We start from the raw sequence: 6548 nt of genomic DNA, 5'->3' as shown, positions 1-6548 counted from the left end.
AAGGGTAGTCCACCCGAAAATAATGTAAAGAAATAGTAACAGAGTCAGCCCGCGGTGGGATTGCGGTCCAAGGGAAAGTATAAATAGAGTGAGGCTCTATGAGGGAAAGGTAGTTCAATTTTTTATTTTTAGTCCTAAGATGTAATGGGTGAATAGTCTGAGAGCAATTGTAAGTCCGAGTCGAGGGTGTTATCAATTAGATTTTCCTAGAAGTTATAAGAAGTAGGAAAGGGGTCTGAGGTAACCACAGAAAAACTCTTAAGTACAAAATATAGCCAATCTGTACTCAGAGAGGGCTCTCTCTTTATGATTTAGCTTTGTTTAATAAGGTATTAGGCTAGTTATGAAATCTTGGGGGTTTTGATTTTGATTGGTGGTGGAATTCAGGAAAAGATGGGTAAAACAAAGTATTTCAAGCCATTGGGCTATGGAGTCAACTGAAGATGGCTTAATTAGATTGGGTTGATTCAGCAAAGGAGGGCTTCAAAGGGCAAGATAGCAAAACAAGAGGCAAATGGTAACTGAAAGGGTGGAATGGTCTCAAAAGGGAGGAACATCAGATAAGAATCCTTCAACAAATTTCGAGAGGAGGGAAAGTGGGTGATCACTAATAAAAAGAAGTTAAGAATTTCTTACTAACTAACCCCAATGAAAAGCTATGAAACAAGGAGAAACTAAGAATTCCTTGTCTATAATAGTTTTGAAGAAAACATTAAGAAAGATAAACCTTTTAAAATAGATTGCACTAAAGCACTTTTTGAGATATCATTATTTCGTTTATCATTCAGATTTCATGAAAACACATATGATTCTTAATAAATAGAGGAAAAACAATACTAAACAAGAAATATAGAATACTTATTTGACCATTGTTTTGCACGAGAATCCTTGTGAAAGTTCTTTTCTTTACTCACTGCTTCCAGCTAGCCATACAAGAGTTGTTCCAATAGTACTTCTTTCCAAAATAATAATTATACAGAAATATTTAAGAATCCACCCTCAATACTCAGAATGAGGGAATATTATACAAAAATTTACAATAAAATATCTCTTAACAAAGAGAGATATAATCTAGGAAGCCTAACTATATGTTACATAAAAGTAGAGACAAATGGTCTCGAATATAGAAGATGAAAGTGAACTGCTACCTTGTTGTCCCTGTTTTTGTGAATGAGCTAGAGGCAGGCCCTATGATTGAGCATCTTGCTGTCTAGCTTGTAATTCTGTGTTGGCTACTTGCTTTTGACTTTCGACTGATACTCTTTAACCTGTTCTGATACACTTTACTCGCTTTATCCTCATTCACCTTCTTTTACCAAAACTGACCATGGTAAATATTTGATTTTACCAAGGTAAATTACAAAATTTCTGTCATGTCCGTCCACCAATCTTCCTTTGGTATTCTGGTCCTTTGAAGCTTCCTAAATATTTCATCAGCTTCAGTGTATTTAACAATATTAGGCTAAATTGTGAACAAAAGTTTTATCTCATGTTCAAAATAAAAAAGGTTCTCTAGACTATCATAGAGAACTCTGCCTATTGGTAGTGTCTTAGGTGAAAATGCACTTGCTGATGAACTGGGCTGATGGTTTTCATACTTTCCACATAGTCTTCATGCCTCATCAATTTATCATTAATCACTAAAGGACTGGGAAGCCCTTTGCTATGCAAAATACCAAATTTCTCCATAAAATCATTAATTTCTTCTTGCATGTTCTGGCATCTTCTTCCAAATTCTGCATCAGAGACCTTTTGGTTAGTACCTTTTTTATTTCTAGGATGGTTTTTGTTCTATCCTCAATACACAGATCTTCTAGCTAGTACTTATTTTTGTTGTTCAAAAAATTTATTAGCCTGATAGATTCCTTAGACTTTCCACCTAATTCTTCCTTAGTTATCTGAATCTCTTGCAGAGCAACTTGCACTAATTCAATTTGTTCAAAGATTATTTTTATGGATGGCCAAGCATAATTTATTGATTGAGTGATGTTGGCCCAAAGAATCTTCCTAATGTCTGTTAAGGGCTTCTCAAAGGTGAGGTCCTTCTCTAGTGCTTTCACCTGTTGTGCTAAGCCTTTATTCTTCCTCATTTCTTCAGCAAAATTGAACTTTGTAACATCATATTTTTGCTCCAAAGTGACAAATTTTTCCTTTACCTTCTCGAGTTCAGAAACTTTTAGTTTCATTTCCTCCATTGATTTGATTAACTCTTCTGTACTCAAACATGAAGTTCCTGCCTGCGCTGTTCCTGTGCTTGTTCCTATAATTGCCTCTGTTGTGACCAAGGGGACATTGGGTGCGAGAGCTATTGCTAGTGTTGAAGGGACTGTCATGGAGACTACTGGTATCACATTTTGAGGCTGAGAGGCCAACTCTCCTTGCCTACTCTTTAATGATTTTTCTAATTCTTGTTTAGTCTCTTTCAACTATTCATTAAGCTTGAGGACCAAGTCCATAAGATCTTCTTCAGATTTCTTTTGGATAACCTTAGCAGTTTGTGGATGCCTTGATGGAGGCAACTTTAACTTCTTTCTTAAGGCAACTATGTCTTCATCTTTCTTTTTTATCAAGGCCTTTGCAGCCTTCACATCTTTTGGGTTATGGCCCAATCCAATAACCAACTCCTCCAATGATTTTATTCTATTATCCTTAGCCTGTGAGGAGGCTCTTTCCAGCTATAATTGAGCAGTTGTATTATTCAAATAATTTTCTAATCTTTGGGCCATCATAGCTTTACCAGTCACTATTGAATATGCCATCTCCCCTATTTGCTTGTGTAGTTCAATCTAATCTAAGGGGTGAATGTCCTTGGCCATGACCTCAAAATCAGTTTTGAGGTAGTCTGCTATTGACTGAGGCTGTTGTACTTTATGTTAGAAAATTATATATTACAGAGAAATGGAACACATAGAATATTGCATAAATATAAACACAGAAAACGCATAAAACCAGAGAGACACAGATATACGTGGTTCACCTAGTTTGGGCTATGTCCACCGTGAACAACCAGTCCTTCCTTTCTATTATCCAGCAAAATGAAGAGATACAACCTACAACAGATCCGCTGTAACACCCTCTTGGCTCTCAATCTCCTCTCTCTTTCTCACTCAGAATACAAATCTACATAGATGCAATACAATTCCCTCATATATAGTGAGGGGTTGCTTTCTATGGCAAAAAACCCTAAATTAAACATAACTTCTACCGTCAAATCTCCTCTTAATGAACGACCCAGATTGACTAGAAATTACTATACTTTTACAAGGAAATTTTATATCTATTTTTAGCTTTAGGGGCGTTGCCCTCAAAACCCCCCGCCAGGGGGGGGCTTCCAAAAGGTCCCAGCTACCCCCCCCTGCAGCGAATATTTTACGAGCAGCATTGCCGCCCCATTTCGAACTGGGGTCCAATGTGGCGATACCTTTGAAAATAGAAGATAATCAGGCTCCACACCCAACAATCTCCCACTTGGAGACTAATTATAGCAACTCAACTGCTGCTTCATTTGCTAGCCAATGACTCCTCTTTGGTCCTGGTTGTTTCTCATCTTCTTCATCATACTTGAAGACCAATTGAAACTGATCAAATTCTCAGTTTCTCCCTGGTTACAACTTTTGTTAGCATATCTGCAGTATTCTGGCTAGTGTGTATCTTTTCCAGCTTCAACTCTCCATCTTCCAACACTAATCGTATGAAATGGTACTTGAGCTGTATGTGTTTAGTCCTAAATGAAACGTTGAGTTCTTTGCAAGATGAATGGCACTTTGGCTATCACTGTATAACGTGCCCATATCATGCTCCTTACCCAATTCACCCATAAACCTTTGTAACCAGATCATTTCTTTACTAGCCTCTGTAGCATCAACATACTCTGCTTCTATTGTTGAAAGTGCAACAACACTTTGGATTTTTGAAACCCAACTGAGAGTTGTTCCACCTACAGTAAATACATATCCTGTAGTGCCCCTCCTGTTATCTCTGTCACCTACCATATCGGCATCAACATATCCCTATAGAGAAATGTTTGAACCACGAAAGCATAATGCTTGATTTGTGGTGCCTTTCAAATATCTGAGAATCCATTTCACCACCATCCAATGTTCCTTTCCTGGATTGTTCATGTACCTGCTTACAACTCCCACTACATGTGCAATATCAGGCCTTGTGTAGACCATTGCATACATTAAGCTTCCAACTGCTGATGCATATGGAACTTTAGACATATAATCCATGTCTTCTTGGGTCTTTGGGAACATTTCCTTACTAAGTTTGAAATGGCTAGCAAAAGGTGTACTAACTGGTTTTGCATTGTGCATATTAAATCTTTTCAACACCTTTTCTATGTACTCATTCTGAGACAATGTTAATTTGCAATTTTTCCTGTCTCTAATTATTCTCATACCAAGGATTTGTTTTGCAGCTCCCAAATCCTTCATTGCAAATGAATTTGCCAATTTTATTTTGAGCACATTTATTCCCTGCATGTTAGACCCTGCAACAAGCATGTCATCCACATACAATAACAATATAATATAGCTGCCATCATTTTTCTTTTTCAAATAAACACAATGATCAAAGTGACATCTAGTATAACCTTGTTCAAACATAAACTTGTAAAATTTTAGATACCATTGCCTTGGAGCCTGTTTTAAGCCATACAAGCTCTTCTTCAATATGCACACTAGTCTTTCCTTCCCTTTTACCTCATATCTTTGTGGTTGTTGCATATATATCTCTTCCTCCAAATCCCCATGGAGAAAGGTTGTCTTTACATCTAAATGCTCAAGATGCAAATCTTCAACTGCTACTAGACTTAAAATAGTTCTAATTGAAGTCATTTTAACAACAGGAGAAAATATTTCATCAAAATCAATACCTTTCTTCTGTGCAAACCCCTTCACCACAACTCTAGCTTTGTACCTTTGTTTTCCTCCATCTTCTTCCTTCAGCCTGTAAACCCATTATTCTTCAATGTATTTTTTCCTACAGGAAACCTGACTAAGTCCCAAGTCTGGTTATGCATTAAGGAGTCCATCTCTTCTTCCATGGCTACCTCCCACTTTTTCCTGCTTTCAACCTACATTGCTTCTTCATAACATTTGGGTTCACCAGAATCAGTCAATAATAAATAATATAATGAAGGAGAGTATCGTTCAGGGGGTCTACTTATCCTGGTAGATCTTCTAACACCACTTTCAGGTGTTTGGGGTGCCTGTTGCTGTTGTGGTGGTTTTTGTTGGTGTGGTTGTTGATTATTATTATTTTCAGGCACGTTTACTTTTTTAGTGATCTCATCAAGAACTACGTATTCCTTGTTTTCTTTTTCCTATTTCTTTTCCTGCAATTGATTCTTATACAAGACCTTTTCATTGAATATTACATCTTTGCTCCTAATGATTTTGTGATTTTCATAATCATATAAGCAATAACCAAAATCATTAACACCATATCCAATAAAGGCACATTTCTTTGACTTTGCCTCAAGCTTTGTTCTATTTATTTATTAATATGGACAAAGGCCTCACAACCAAAAGGCTTTAAAAAGGAGTAGTTTACCTTTTTACGTGTCCATGCTTACTCTGGAACACCACCATCCAAGGAACTTGAAGGCCCTCTGTTTATTAGATAAACAAAAGTATCTACAGCATCTGCCAAAAATTGTAAAGGCAATCTTGCATGCAATCTCATGCACCTTGCATGCTCCATGATTGTTCTGTTCATCCTTTCTGACAGACCATTTTCTTGTGGTGTTCTTGGAACTGTCTTCTCTCTATGAATTCCATGCTCTGAACAGTACCTATCAAACTCGTTGCTATAATATTCACCTCCATTGTCTGATCTGAGACACTTCAATTTCTTTCCTGTCTCAATCTCAACCAAAGCTTTCCATTTCTTCAAGGTATCAAATACATCAGATTTATTCTTAATACAATAAATCCAAGTTTTTCTAGTTGCATCATCAATAAAAGTAACATAATAACGAGAGCCACTGAGAGATGATACCTGAGCAGGTCCCCATACATCTATATGCACAAGCTCTAATTTTTCTCTCTTCTTTTCTTTTCCAACTCTCAGAAATCTGACTCTCTTCTATTTTCCATAAATTCAATTCTCACAGAAGTCTAAATCAACATTCTTCAAACCCAACAACAAATTCCTTGAGTGAAGAATCTTCATCCCCTTCTCACTCATGTGTTTGAGCACATGATGCCATAATGCTGCATCTGCTCCTTTGGAAGTTGAAACATTAACAGAGTTAGAAATACCATTGCATAAATACAATGTACCAACCTTTTCACCTTTTGCTATTACCAGGGCTCTTTTGGTGACCTTCCAAGCTTTATCTGTAAAAGTTGTCACACAACCTTCACCACCTAACTGCCCTGTTGAAATCATATTTTTTTTCAGATGTGGAACATGCCTTACCTCCTTTAGTAGCCATTGGTTTCCATTCTGCTGTTTTACAAGAATATTACCCATTCCAACAATTTTACAGGGTTTATCATCACCCAAACGGACTTGTCCAAAATCTCCTTGAACATAGTCAT

This window comes from Pinus tabuliformis, chromosome 5_2, assembly GCF_031772625.1.
Source record: "Pinus tabuliformis cultivar Carrire ecotype Pingquan chromosome 5_2, CPIR1, whole genome shotgun sequence".
NCBI classification, from domain to species: domain Eukaryota; kingdom Viridiplantae; phylum Streptophyta; class Pinopsida; order Pinales; family Pinaceae; genus Pinus; species Pinus tabuliformis.
This window is presented reverse-complemented; position numbering follows the sequence as displayed.